The following is a 16039-nucleotide window of genomic DNA, read 5'->3' as shown; positions in this document are numbered from 1 at the left end:
GTATTTCCATCTGTATGATCTTTGCTTGTGTCGATTCGGTATGATCTTTAGCGCTAACCATCAATAACATCTGTGTTAAGATGTCGGGAATGTGTTAGACGAATGATTTTGTTTTATGGAGCTTTGAAGAGTGATGAATGGCACTAAAGTGGTGCCAAATGGATATCTCAAACACCCATTGGTAAGTCATTTATTTTTTCCATTTAATTTTTTGTCTTGATTTTTGAATATATAAACAGTCAATAAGTAGGACATCTCGTAAAGAACGTTCACTTGAAACAGTCCTCTTCTTATCCACACTTCGACAGGGAGTGGGGCTACTCTGCCTAAATAGCCGTCAACGAGTATTTTAAGAAATATCAAAATAATAAAAAATGGTGTCCCAGTGGTTGCACCAGTCAATTGTAACCATGCCCCCCCCCCCCCATAGTCCACCTAAATGACCATCAATGGGTCTTTTGACGATTTTAAGACTATGGCAGTTACAGGGATACACATGAAATGTCAAAATAATAAAAAAAAGTATCCCTAATCGCTCATTATTGTAGCTACCCCCCCCCCCCCCCCCCGCCCCCCAGTCTAAAATTATAGACGTGTAATACATTCTTCCAATCCTTACTGGTTGACGGTACATTGCCTAACAGGGCACAAATCCTGAACACCGGCTAAAACACGCGTTTGTTTACCGTGATCGATTATTCGATGATCTAGATCAATACAGAGGCTTGCCTTGGTCACACTTGCGAAGTTTCATCTTGTTTTGTTAAGCATTTTTCTAAAAAATGCCATTTATTTAATATAGCATACTTTTTAATTATAATTGTAAATATAAGATGTATTTTCGCTTTTCAAGTGTTCGGTATTTGTGCCCTCCATAGCGTATTTTGAAGGGTGATTTACTATCCATAAAATTGAACGATTTTCAACATAATATTTACGAGATCGTGAATCTGTACTTTGACAGCTGTTTTCACATGAACCAAAGATGTTTCATACGAAAGTTTAACTTACTACAACATAAACTCTCAAAGATAATTGTAAAAAACATCAGAAAGTGTTCGGATTTGTGACCTTAGCCAGTAACGTCTAAACGGGTTTGTGCAAAAACCGGGGGTGTTTTGAAAAATATTGAAATTGTATTAAGTGAAGTATTTTATGGTTTAAATTGATCATAAAGGTTTATATTCATACTTTACCATGTAAGTGAAAAGTTATTTTGCATTAAAACACATTATTTACCTTTCCAATAAAACAAAAGTTGACTGACACAGACAACAATTATGCCAAGCGGAACAACTCGACCCAATCGTAATAACTCGGCCACCACTGACAAGCTTCTAGATAGACCTCGTAAATACAATCGTAACAACTCAGCCATGGCCGAAATGTTCCAATTGTTTAAAAATTGTGCCCTGAAGCCTTGCAGGTGCCCTTCATGTATATATCGCTATGTTTTGACAGCAAGAAATGAAAAATAAACGTCAAACTCATAATTATTCATAGGATATGACATTTTTATGTATGGAACTGATATAAAATTACATAATCTGGTAATATTTCTTGTTTTATGATATTTTTGAGATGATAAATGCTTAAACCCAGAATCCAGATCGGAATAACTACCCACTTTTGATACTAAACAATTTGTATGTGAAGGATTTGCCATATCAAAAAAGATACAAAAATCTGTAAACGTACAATTCTTTGGTCTACTAAGATTTAGCTTGTGGATGTCATTTTACAGCGAAATCAACAAGTTAAAAAAATACTCATGACCTGTTCCTTATCAATATGAAATATCTTTAAACTTTTAGGAACATTATGCAAAAAAAAAACAGTATGTTTTACCTTCGGTATAAGAAAATAACTATTTTCTAATAAAACTACTGTTGAAAAATGTAAGCTAATGAAATGGAAAATAAAAAGATGCTTCCAAACATGCCATATTTTCTTGAGACCATTCAGGGGGATTTATGTTCAAAAGTCTGAAAATTCAGGGGGATTTTGGTAGTATTAAGGTTTTTTTTTAGCAGGTCTAATTCGACAAAATTTCAAAGTATTTTAAGACGCAAGTACAAAAAAACAAATTGCCATAATTTTGAAAGACTCCCGAGGGGATTATTTCCAGAATTTAAGGGGATTTGGGTCACATACCAGAGAATTTTCATCATCGCCATGTAGCATTACGGGCATGACACAATTTACCTTGTCTACCCCTTTTTTCAGCACTTCATCTATATTTTAATGAGACACAGCCATATTGCATAATAAAAGCACTCACTTGCAAAATAGAATACTTCACAGAAAAATATGTTTCAGAGACAATTTAATGGGCTTACCTTCCTCTAAAATTGGATACAAAATCTGCTCATTATGATCATAAATGATGACTTTCAGACTAATAGAGAGAATGGAATGATTTATCAATATTTTTCATTTCAATTCCCAAATAGTCAGATTTGTTTGCTTCTGATAAAAAGCAAATGCATAATTTATTGTTTAAGTTCATAAACATATCATCTTTTGGCATTCATCAAAAAATAAAAAACATCACCACCATAATATTAAAATAAATAAAAGTCATTTCATCCGAATTGTCTACTTTCAGTTTCTCTTCTGGAAGTTCTGTTATTTTCCGATATTTGAGATGAAGGTCATGTCATGTATGTAAACATATTAGTGGGTCATAACAAAGAACAGCATTGTCTATTAGTTATTTTAATCCTTTTCTTTACCAAATAATGTACTGTCACCTTTAAATCATAAATCATTTTGATGACAATGACACATGTTTAAACACTTTAATTTGTTACATCATCTCTGATTGGATAAAAACTATAGTTTTAACCAATGAAAATCGTCCTTTTATCTGACCAGTCTAATTGACATTTCTTATGCAAATTCTGACAGTTTCAATTAAAACAATGCATGAAATGTGCCCTGCTGACTTATTAAGTGTCACCCAATTGGTGTTGTTAAAACACACCATCAGTTGATAATCCAATTAAGACAAGAAGGGCATTATAACTGTAAACAGGCATATATAATTAAACCCTGTGATAATTTTGCGTAATTTTAAACACACTTTTTTTAATTCCGGGGGATTTTCATCCCCCTCCGGGAGACCGGGGGATGGGTCGAAATTCCGGGGGATTTTTCCCCCTACGGGGTGTATGTCAGCTTCTGGGTTGCTTTGAAGTTGAACTGCTCACATGAACCCACAAAAGATGTGTAGGTATGTGCTTAACAATAAAGGATAAAACATTAAAATGAAGCATTTCAAGTGGAGGTTTTCATTAGGGTAGTGCGACCTTAAACACACACTTTACAATTATTTTTTTCGCTTTTTTAATCTATTTTCTTTAACCAATGGACTATACAAACAGTGTGGTCAGTCCCAGTATACAGGACAATTATTCAATAAAATGTTAATATCCTTTTGATATCATAATTGGTAAAAAAATATCAAAATGTAAAGAAAAAATAACAGAGACCGGGTTCAAACTGTGGTCGCCAAAATTGCAGTCCAGTGTTGTATCCACTGCTATGAAAGTTTACATTTGTTTATTTGATTTAATATATACCTAGCTTGGTAACATTAAGTGATAACATCGACTAGCCAATCACACATAAAAATTAATTATACTAGGTATACCCACCTAGTAATCTTTTTTAATGGAAAAAGAATGTGAAAAATCAATTAATTGTAAACTATGTGGTACTTCAGTTAGTTAGTTTCCAAGCATTGTACACATTGATACCAAATTCATGTCAGTTTTCGACAATTTTCTCTTCTTTCGCTATTTCATCATACGGTGTATAGCCCCTGAATAAAGTTTCACTCTGTTTCATTGAGTATATTTCTTAAAAATCCTTTATATGTTCTAATCTGCTAAATGGTCAAAATGTCACAGTCATGTGAGCATCTTTGAGGCCTCTCAGTTATTATAACCAATGCACCAGTCAATTGTAACGGTTACTAACCACGCCCCCCCCGGTCCGGGGGTATACTGGGAATAGTCGGGAAACGGGCCGTGTTTTTACTTTCTATGTGGCCACGCAGGGCCGGGTGACCGCAGTGGTTTTGTCTTTGAGCCAAATTTAGCCGAGATTGGGCCTTATATAGAGTCTCTGGTGTGCAGGGGCATTTGGCCGGGTTTTACCATCAGTTCGTTCCCGCAGGGGAGGGGATTAGACCCAGGGTTGGCTGGACCGAAAGTCAAAGTCCCCGCTATTCCCTGGACCTGGGGGCGCCAGGGTTACAATTGACTGGTGCACAACATAAAAGATATTTATAAAATAAATAAAAGTACAGTTAATCAATATATTTTAATTTTAATGTGGTAAATTAACAAAGAATTAGATAGATGCTTTATGCAAAATCTCACAAGGATGTAAAAAAATACTAAAGAGTTCAGGTTTGCTAGTTTGTAAAAATATTTCATGGAATCATGGTAAATTGTTATATTATATGTCCAATGACAGCCCATATATTTTTTAACTACTTGAACCTTTCTTGTTATAATTCTTATTATTATTTTTTTTTAGTTGATGTGTGATGCTGATAATACAGAGACAGCTAGAGTGACAGAGTTTGATGAATAAACTTAAATTAAAAAACAGTGAGTACAATAATCTATTTTAACATGTCTTGTGTGTAAAGTGTGATTCCGAAGCAGTAAATATATATATATATATGTATCTTTAAGTTTTGAATCACAAATTTAGATCAAAGATCTATTATCACGCAAAACTTAAAGGATATATATGAAAAGTCATGTGAATTGTGCAAGTCATATAATATAAAATTTATATTGATCAAGTCAAGCCATGCCATGTAAAAAAAACTATCAAAGATTGTATGAATCATTCTCAGAGCTATTGAAAATATTTAATTGGTTGTAAGCGGACCATGCACGGTAATTTTGAGTAACCCCACCAGCCAATACAATATGGCTAAAAAGGCTTTGATAATATTTTTTATCTATAAATGTTTATCTTTCCTAAAATATTTATATTTATAAATCTATTTACCAGTATAAATCTGTATTTATTTATTTATTAATGCATTTATTTGCTCACTAATATATACAATACACTTATCGTTGTATATTGTCTAGCTAATACATGTATACAAATATGCATATTATGCATAATTATGGGGGGGGGGGGGGGGGTCATATCCCTTCCCTAAATTTGCCACCAACTTCCACCAAATGCCATGGATTTGGGTGGCATTTGGTGGAAAATGGGTGGCACTTGGTGGAAAATGGGTGGCACTTGGTGGAAAATCATGAATTTCACCAACTGCCATGAAATTTCCACCCAACTGGAGGTGGCAGTTGGTGTAAAATTGAACTCAGTTTTTTTTCATGTGGCAGTTGGTGGAAAAATGAACTTAGTTAATTTTTTGGGTGGCATTTGGTGAAAAAAGACTTAGAAAATCTCAAGAGTTCTGTAAAATGGAAGTCAGCAAATTTCACCATTAATTATCATCACGGAATAAGAATAGCATTCAGTTGCTGTTGAAATTCATGCTGCTGTTTTAGCATCATTACATATGCTACTATTTAACTGGTAATACTACTTTTGGGGATTTCTCCCACTACTACTATAACTACATGTCCTACTACTCTTCATCATGTTGCTGGTTCTATTGATGATGATTACAATGTTGGTGGTTCCATTGATGATGATTATGATGTTAGTGGTTCTATTGATAATGATTTATATTGATATTGGTGGTTCTATTGATGATGATTATGATGGTGGTGGTGGTGGTGGTGGTGGTAAGAATTATGATGATTGTGGTGGTGGTGGTTGATTTTGACAATTGTGGTGTTGTTGGTGGTTCATTGTGGTGTTGGTGAATATGATGATTGTGGTGGTATTGGTGATTATGACGACTCTTGTGGTGGTGAAAGTGATCATGATGATTGTGGTGGTGGTGACAACAACAACATGTTGTTATTGATGATGAATGATGATGCTGATGATGATGCTGATGATGATGATGATGATGATGATGATGATGATGATGATGATGATGATGATGATGATGCAAACAACAATGTGATGATGATTATCATGATCATGATAATGATGAGTTAAACTAAGTTTTCTGTGTACATGTTCTCTGTTGCTATTTCCCCAAAGGTACAGGGACCCCATTAATGTTTGATTTAAACTTGGAATGACCTCTCTGCTGGAAAATCTCCTCAAAATATTTGAATCTTCTGACAGTTATTAGCATTAATTTTGTGGAACTTTGAATAGGGAGAAAAAGAAATTGTGCAGTTTTGTTTAATTAAATGGATTGATTATAAGGTAACTGTTTTTTTTTATCATATTAACAACCAAAAAAGATCATGACTTATCATTTTATTTTTTTATTTTACACATATTAGGCTCTTTGTCTTTGTTTAAAGTTTGACTAAGAGATAAGCTTTATGCATGTACTGTCAAGTATGTTTCATTTTTTTCCCAAAAGAAATGACAAATACTCAGTCAAGGAATGTACTAAGTTTGAAAAGTATCATTCAATTTGTACAATGAAGTTTAAGATGTATAAAGAAATGTTATACACATTTTTTTCCAGACAAAACCCCCCATAACGATGACAATGTACTCGGACAAGATTCTAAGACCTATTTGGTAAATATTTGAATATTACAATAACTTAAAATGAAGACTGACCTCATAGTATTATCATATTTTATTAGCTATAATACTTATTTTAAAGTCCTAAGTGCTAAAAAGGGTGAGATAAACAATATTAAATGACAGTCAAGAAAAGATGTAGAAGATGTATATGATCTAAAGGGTGTGTGTATTTTTAAGAAAAATCGTTGACAAAGCCTTAGTTCATGTTCATGTTGTTGGTTGCATGATTTTGAAAAAATAGAGATATTCAAGTGAATCTTGGTGTACACATGTTTCCAAAGACATTTGTAGAACAAATTGTAGAACAAATAACATTCTGCTGCGAGGCAAACCCTGTTATATTGAACATATTTATTAAAATGTTCCCTTTTTCAGAAACAAATATGAATAGAGGACTTCTTAGTAGAAGAAGTATAGCCAAACTTGCAGAAAACAACAACCGGATGTGCATCACTAAAGAAAAGAAACAGGTTATTGACATTTCGATATTCAAAATACCAAAAACGGTAGTTAAATTAACTTTTTACCTGTATTGTCATTGCTAATACAACAGTGGAGTGCTCTTGTAAAACATATTTGCAATGATTCAATGTATAAGTCTGGATTATATATTTTGTTATGGTATAACATTTTGTTGTAATACTTGGTATTAATCTGGCTAGGCCCAAAGCTGAAAAAACATATTTAAGAGTATGTTTTTAATGTTGTAATTTTAAAATAAATTTTGAATAATGATAGCTAAAATGAAACCTCCAAAATAAATAATACTAAAACTGTTTTCAGGATTTCTCCAAATGTAGAAATGCAGACAGCTCTTCACCATCAACTGTGATCCTTTGTAATTTTGTGGACATATGAAACTAAATGACTGCAAAGAATTGTCGTTTTTTTGTTCTTAGGTTGTTGTATGCATACTTCATTATAAATCCCATGATTTTATTTCCACCAAGTGCCACGTAGTTTCCACCAAGTGCCACATTGGGGTGGCATTTGGTGAAAAAAAGATCAAAGAAACTGAACATGGCATTTGGTGGAAAACGTTCCAATACTCCACCAACTGCCACATTGGGGTGGCAGTTGGTGGAAAAATTTGCCACGTGGCATTTGGTGGAAAACGTTCCAATACTCCACCAACTGCCACGTTGGGGTGGCATTTGGTGAAAAAATTTGCCACATGGCATTTGGTGGAAAACGTTCCAATACTCCACCAACTGCCACATTGGGGTGGCAGTTGGTGGAAAAATTTGCCACGTGGCATTTGGTGGAAAACGTTCCAATACTCCACCAACTGCCACGTTGGGGTGGCATTTGGTGAAAAAGTTTGCCACATGGCATTTGGTGGAAAACGTTCCAATACTCCACCAACTGCCACGTTGGGGTGGCAGTTGGTGGAAAAATTTGCCTTGGGCATTTGGTGGAAAACGTTCCAATACTCCACCAACTGCCGCGTTGGGGTGGCATTTGGTGGAAAATGGTGAAAAATTAGATCAAAGTCCCATTTTCTTCTGTTTTTCATCATTTTACACCAAGTGCCACCCGTTCCAATACTCCACCAACTGCCACCCATTTTCCACGTCCAATTCATGGCAAATTTAGGGAAGGGAATTACCTATGGTGTACTGTCTTGTTCTTACGAAGATATGATTTTGACTAAAATCCTTACTGAAAAGGCAGTGCAGACTGGCCTGTTTAAATAATTAATTAAATCTTAATGGGTTTAAATGTATTTTATTTTATTTTTAAAGATATTTTAGAGTTTAAAAGGAAGAAAGTCTGTTTTAAAGACTAAATAATTATATAGTCAGGATAAAAAATAATTATTTTTCAAAATCAAGTTCAAATAATTTTCCATTATTTGGCAAATGGAAAAAAGCTTTATATATTAAGAATGTTTTACTCGATAGAAAGTAGGCCCAGTATCTTTTGCATTGCAACACTAAGAAAGTAAATATTTATTTTTTGTCTTTTACCAATTCCATCAAAGTCTGTGAGTGGCTCATGATGCTTAGGCCTGCCAATTTAATGGTTTTCGAAATCATAAATTGAGACAACTTATAACTTTTGTATAAAATCTTCAAAGCTTTCAATAACTTAACATGTCATCCACCTTATTGTCTCAATTTAAAAATAGTTTTCACTCAACAACTTACTTATTAATCAGGATAATAATTTGATAATGACTATCTATATCATTCTGTAAAATAATGTACTGGTACATAAATTTAATCCCCAATATATCAGATGAGTGTGATAGTATATGCTCTTAATAGTTGTAGCCCGGAATTATACGTAGGAAACAATAGAGTCATTGGACTGTTACACGAATTTCAATAGCTCGAAATTCGCCTTTTATTTGTACCAGCATGGGAAAACCCTGTTATGTTAATACATATAGCCCGGAAGTAACAAATAAAAGGTGAATTTCGAGCTATTGAAATTCATGTAACCGTCCAATGACTCTATTGTTTCCGAAGTAATGTGTGTATATTACAACGGTTTAATTTTTTTTGTACCGGAGGATTAGGTCGGAAAAACCAGAATAGCTATAATTCCGGGGGTACACTCAAAAGCCCCCCCTATCAAAAGCCCCCCGTTCAAAAGCCCCCCCTATCAAAAGCCCCCCGTTCAAAAGCCCCCCCTCAAAATGGGCAAGTGGTTCAAAAGCCCCCCCACTAAAAAAATAAATACATATATATATATTTTTATAACATTTTTTTTAAATATTATGATGAAATTTAATATAACCATTAATATATATATATGTTTTTTTCAATGGTCACTTTTTTTAGTTTACAAAACTGTTCAATACCGTTAATTAATGTATAACATGTACTTATAAATGTTAATAATCAAATTAAAGATATTTATTCATTTAATTGTCTTACACTGTTATCCTTTCAATTCCTTATCCTTGTATGAGTCCTTGTATGAGTCCTTGTCCGAGTTGAGTTGAGCCAGATCAAACACACCGTTCACTTGCTGATTACCAAGTCAATATGCTAATATTCTATCAATATGCTAATATTCTATCCAAATGAAACTCCAAGCTACTTGGTGTTTCGTCAGGAATAAGATTTCCAACAAAAAATTGACCCGAAAGCACTAAAGCACTAAAGTAGCCTAATTTATCGAATTAGTGCAGGAAATTAACGTAAAATAGGGTTAAAATGTCTGATCTGGATCTACTCAATAAAATATGACAACATTCTTCAATTGGTTTAAACTTATGGAACAAAATTATATTGAGGGGGGGCTTTTGAACGGGGGGGCTTTTGATAGGGGGGGCTTTTGAACGGGGGGGCTTTTGATAGGGGGGGCTTTTGAACGGGGGGCTTTTGATAGGGGGGGCTTTTGATAGACACTCATAATTCCGGGCTACAACTATTCCGGGCTATATGTATTAATATATATTTATATATATATTTATATATATATATAAATGCACGAAATCAATGTGGGATTTTCATTAAGTTTTGGTTAAACCATCTTTGTAACAAATTACAGTTACTTCCAAATTACATCTTATTCTACATAATACAAACTGGAGGACAGTTATTTTTATTTGGTAATGTTAAGAGACTTGAAGACAAAACAAAATGTTTAAATTCAGAAAACCTTACACAAAGTAGAAACCTTCTATTAATGTCATTATCTTGAAAAAATGATCATGCCTTTTAGCAATTGTATCAATCTGTGAAAATCTACATTTTGCCTTCGACATGTTATACAATTTAAGGATATTTACATGGAAATTAAGTTCAATTCTAAATTGACAGTCATGTATTTCTTCCAAAATTTTTATAGTATAAGGAACATGAATTTTTTATGAATTTAAGTGCATAACTGCAGATAATGATCATTATCTTAAATCAATTACAAGCCAATTCATAGTCATGCATATAGCCCCCTTTTCAAAATATGATAGTGATTGTCTCAAATGACCAATCTTTCTCTGTGGGGGGTGGGGGCTGTCAGTCATAAGGAAACCTTTAAAAGGCATATTCATTCAGCCAATCAGATGTCAGGTTCAGTGAAAGGGGCGATGCCAGGTCAAGTAAAAGGGGTGGAGCTAAAATAAATACTGACATTCAATGAAGATAGATCCCCCTTTGGCCTCACAAATATGTTTCAGTCACACTAGGGGGTGTGACAGGGTCAAGCCATAATGGAGCCATAGGCAAGCAGACTTTTATTAACCCAACAACAACAACAGGTGTAATTCTTACCAACTGAGGAAAAAACTTTAGAGGTTTTATTATTGCTCATTTTTTATACAAATTAAATATCTAACAATGACAAATATAAAATATGATAATTCAAGCATAATATTGACACCAAACATGACACATCTTGCAAATGGTCTTGAATAAAATTCCTACACTTTTTATAATGATAATACATGGGACCAATATCAAAACCATTATCCTGTTAAATAGGACAATGGATTTGATATTGGTAATTCGCAGACAATACAATGTAATTAAGTAAAAAAATACACAGTATGCACATCTGGCTTCAAACAAAAATTGTTGCTTAGGCCAAAAAAAAGTATTCATAGTTTCCATTTAAATATCAAAAAAGGTAGGCATACGGTAACTGTTGTTTTTTTTAGGACCATGTTTCTTTGGCAAACTGACCTATATCAGGGAATTATTAAGGTCTTTACTAAAAAAGCACATATTGATCAAAACACCAAAAACAAAAAAGGATCAGAAGGATAAAAATAGGGTCAGTTGGGCGGAAACAAAGATTTTTGAATCCTTATTTTGTCAATGATGTCATTTCAGTGATCAAAATGATAACACAATTTAAGCCCTGCATTCTGGAATGTGGGGCTAAATTCTTGATTGTGTTATAGTAGGGCCAAAAATAAAATGATTTGGTTAGGGTTGCATACTTTTTAAAAACAGAAAGAGTAAAAAGTATAAAGGATTACATTTTTAAAATACATAATATATATGCGTTTTCACTTTAAAATACATGCATTGTTACAGTCTTGTTTTCAGTAAGTAACTTTTCCTTAAATGCATTCTTTGGAAAGTAATTTAAGGTTTATTATTCAAAATATATGTTAGTCAACTTGTGTATGTATTGATTTCCAACTTTTTTTATTTTTTGTTTAAACTTTATGTATTAGAATTTCTTTGCGTAAATACCTGCTTATGTGATATTGAAAGACTGCTGACTAAAGATGAGATTTCAGATTTTGATATTTCCATTCCAAATTTAATGTTTTACAGCTTTAACTGCTACTAACAGTTTAAGAAAAATGCATAAAACATCAATTTTGGATGGAAGTATGAAAAGCTGCAATCTGATATTTTGTCAGCAGTCTTTTATCGCTGGTTTGCAGATATTTACGCAAAAATTCGTTTGTTCGAAGACAATTTTTTAAAAAAAAGTTGTCAAAACGTTCAATCTGTGAGGTTGCAGCTTTAATATAAGACTAACGTAAATATTAAAAACACATGAGGCCCCTTTAATATTAACATGTCAATATCAAAAAGAAGATGAAAACTGAAAACTATGAGAAAGTGTTTTTATAATTAAAAATAAATTGCTTAAAGCAAATATCTGAAATTAATAATTGCCATGCAAAGCAGCCTGTAATGAATATGAATATTAGATTTTGGCCTTGAACACCTTTTTAAGAAGTGTTTTGAAGTAAGGATTATCATAATGCTGAACTTCATATTGTACTGTAGCTTTGTAGCAAATCCTTATGATTAAAGTCACTGTGTATTCCTTATGCTGTGATAAAGTTCTCCTTAGTAACATTTCTAAACCTAATAAATTAAGTGGAAAAGGGTGTTTATTGGGGGTAATAAAACACATCTTGATAATGGCCAATTAGTTTTAATCTTTCAAGTGTTGGTAGGATGGGAGGGGGGTCTTAACTTTTTGAACTGCTAATATTTTCCTGGTTATTTTGTCCACCATGTCAAAATGATCTGGGTTGTTTTGTCAACCCTGTCTAAATGGGTTGGACGTGTTTTGACCCCTTAGTCAAAAATGACATGGGATGTTTTGTCCTACATTTTTATAAAGGAGTTCAGAATAAATAACACATTAGTTTTCGTGCTTATATAAAATAAATGCAAATGACTTTCATTATAAGTTTAAAAAATACTCTTAACGCTGCATTCTCACAGATTTACCATTTTTACAACTTTTTTATTTTTGTCTTGGAAAGAGCAAATTTTTGCATAAATATCTGCAACCCATTGATGTAAGATTGTTGATAAAAAAACAGATCTTAGATTTTCATATTTTCGAAAATGTTTTAGAGCTTAAACCCTTACTAACGGTTTAAGAAAAATGCATAAAACATCAATTTATGAACTTAAATATAAAAATTATCCGCGATCTAATTTTTTGTCAGCAGTCTTATTAACTGGTTTCCATGGATTCTAGCAAAAATTGGCTTGTTCCAAGACAAAAATTAAAAAGTTGTCGAAATGTTTAATCTGTGATAGTGCAGCTTTAATTATGGTAGCTTTTCAGTCATTTGCCTATATATGTCTATTTGATTCAGTAAATACTTCATATAAAGCTAGGCTTATTAGGATATGCTTATTTTTCATTGGGTTCTATTTTTAGCACATAACAGCTTCATTACAAGAATATATTAATTATTATTAAAGCTGCATGCACTCTCACAAATTTACCGTTTTTACAACTTTTTTTATTTTTTTTTTGTCTTGGAAAGAGCAAATTTTTGGGTTTAATAGTATCTGCAAACCAATGATAAAAGACTGCTGACATAGATCATATCGCAGATTTGCATATTTTCGTTTGAAAGCCAATGTTTTGTGGGTTAAACTATTACTAACAGTTAAAGAAAAATGCATGATCTAATTTTTTGTCAGCAGTTTTATATCACTGGTTTTCATGGATTCTTGAAAAATAAAATACTTCCTCTGTTGGCCAATTGAGAACAAAATCAAGAGGTTTTGGGTTTTGCTGTTTATACGTTCTGGAATTTTTCAAAAGCATTTATTTATAGGACTTATGAATTTTATGTACAGCATTCTGTATATTGTCAAGTGTCCTTTTTTTTTAAATTATATACAACATGTATAAATTTAATGTTTCAGGAAATAACCACCATCTCTCTCAGAGGTCATCTTTCTCATTATTGTGGGGAAACCTCAAAGGGCATCAGGAAAACCTTCATCAACCTCTTTGTGCCCAGTGGCTTGTGCAACAGTGTTTCAGAAGTATAAATACCTTTTTAATTTGTGTATATCAATTGTATAATGACTTGTTTTCATATATTAAATATATATATATATATGATTTATTATATATATATAGATGGTTAATCTTATGACTTCCTGATAGTATTTAAGTTGTGAAATATTAAATAATCTAATCATAAAAAATGCTTGGAAATGACAATAAAAAAAAGATATTTGTCGAATAGGAAGTTTCACCTGTCCTGTTTATATTACAAATCATTTTAAATCAGACAGAAAATTCAATATACTTGTTGTATCTCACTGTTTATTTGTCTTCACATTTTGTATTGTCACATCAAGCCTGTTTGAACATCCTAGAGAAGATAAGTGTATAGAAGCAGATATGATATAATAAATATGCATATAAATGTGCTTGGGATTATTTTCAGATTATCATTAAAATGGGGATAATGGATGACTGGCCACACATATGGGGCTATGGACAAGCTTCAGAGCAGGCTGCCAGGTGGTGGTGTTAGTAGTTTATACTCCGGGTCCCGGCGTGAGCACATTGAAGGGTCCCAGAGTGACAGTTCAACCACCGCACACCTATCCTGGGCAGAACCAGTACTAGGTGCCTTCACCTCTGCAAGGAACTGACAGCTTCTGTACATGCCAGGTGCAGTGGTACAGTGCGAATGGTCGTAGAAAGGATTTCATAACCAATCACAACAGAGGTGACCTGGTCCGCCCGGGAATCAAACCCGGGTTGTCCAATTCAGAGTCCAACGCTCTACCGATTGAGCTGACCGGGCGGACATATTAGCTACATTAGATGACAAGCCATCTATGCTGGACATTCTTCACAATAAAATGTGATGTCACAGGAGCTGTCTATCTCAACAGCTCACACTGTCCGTATTTGACTAAAGGAATGAATGAAGTCACTGCAGAAGTTAGATTGAGGAATGTCCATGTCACTACCCATCATTTGGAAGGAGTTGGATAAAAAAAGTGTGGCCTATGTATTGAAACAGGTCCGATTTCCAGTTACGGACAGTCTTGATTTGTCTGATTACATTTTTGACCAACATGATGGTCTAAAAGAACACTTACTGGTAACTGGTAAAATCATGGCCCAGTTGTTCCAAGAGGCAGGCGAGTGGGAAGTTACTAGACTCCATTTCTTTATGGGTTGATCTGAGGTTCCAGTTCAGTTAAAGTACTGATGGAACACCAAGTGTTTGCCATAATACAGCAACATTTGATTTGTAACTATGTATTTGTTTGAATTGTTGAAACAGTACTAAATAATGTATATGAAGAATAATATTATAAACAATTTGTAAGAAACTTTTGATATTAAGTAAAATGTCGATAAGTCTAAATATGTATCTGCGAATCATTTTTGTATATCTGTAAAGGTTACATTGCCTATATTCCTCAATTTATATTTTTCTTTTAGCCAGTCAATAACTTTTCTTAAGTTCTATCTTCAAAATTGTCGGGACAGGGATTATAGCCCTTAATTAACCCAAATATGTAACATTCAATGCAAAATTTCTAATTGGCTGCATTTAGGCAGTTCAGATGCAGGAGGGGGGGGGGGGGGGGAGGGGGAGGGAATGAAAAAATGAAAAGTATATTACTATGCGCAATGCTATAATAATTAATAAGTAAATGTTTTAAGCTCACCTGTCACATAGTGACAAGGTGAGCTTTTGTGATCACAATTTGATGGCGTCCGTCCGTCCGTAAACTTTTACTTTAAACGACATCTCCTCATAAACCGCTTAGCCAATTTCTTCCAAACTTTACAGGAATGTTCCTTGGGTGGTCCCCTTTGAAAACTGTTCAAAGAATTGAATTCCAAAAAAAAAAAAATCTTATTTTTCAAAACCACAAGGCCTAGAGCCTTAATATTTGGTATATAGCATCATCTAGTGGTCCTCTACCAAAATTGTTAAAACTATCCCCCTGGGGTCAAAAATGGCCCTGCCCCGGGGGTCACTTGTTTTACATAGACTTATATAGGGAAAACTTTAAAAATCTTCTTTTCAAAAACCACAAGGCCTAGAACCTTGAAAATTGGTATGTGTCATCATGTAGTGGTCTTCTACAAAATTTGTTCAAATTATTCTCCTGGGGTCAAAAATGGGCCCGCCCCAGGGGTCACTAGTTTCATTACATAGTGT

General features: G+C 33.5%; 1 protein-coding gene and 2 long non-coding RNA genes across 5 annotated transcripts in view; 2 read left to right on the top strand and 1 right to left on the bottom strand.

Moving 5' to 3' along the window:
* Window positions 1-16039, bottom strand: part of LOC128224849 (uncharacterized) — a 112078-nt gene that overhangs the window by 81095 nt on the left and 14944 nt on the right. The window lies entirely within an intron of this gene.
* Window positions 49-15436, top strand: LOC128224852 (uncharacterized). The gene is made up of 4 exons (XR_008259557.1): window positions 49-181; window positions 4549-4622; window positions 13761-13883; window positions 14294-15436. It is a non-coding gene; the product is annotated as an uncharacterized LOC128224852 (long non-coding RNA).
* Window positions 6516-7496, top strand: LOC128224855 (uncharacterized). The gene is made up of 3 exons (XR_008259561.1): window positions 6516-6654; window positions 7039-7133; window positions 7447-7496. It is a non-coding gene; the product is annotated as an uncharacterized LOC128224855 (long non-coding RNA).

The sequence above is a fragment of the Mya arenaria genome, chromosome 17 (assembly GCF_026914265.1).
Source record: "Mya arenaria isolate MELC-2E11 chromosome 17, ASM2691426v1".
Lineage (NCBI taxonomy): Eukaryota > Metazoa > Mollusca > Bivalvia > Myida > Myidae > Mya > Mya arenaria.
This window is presented reverse-complemented; position numbering and strand designations above follow the sequence as displayed.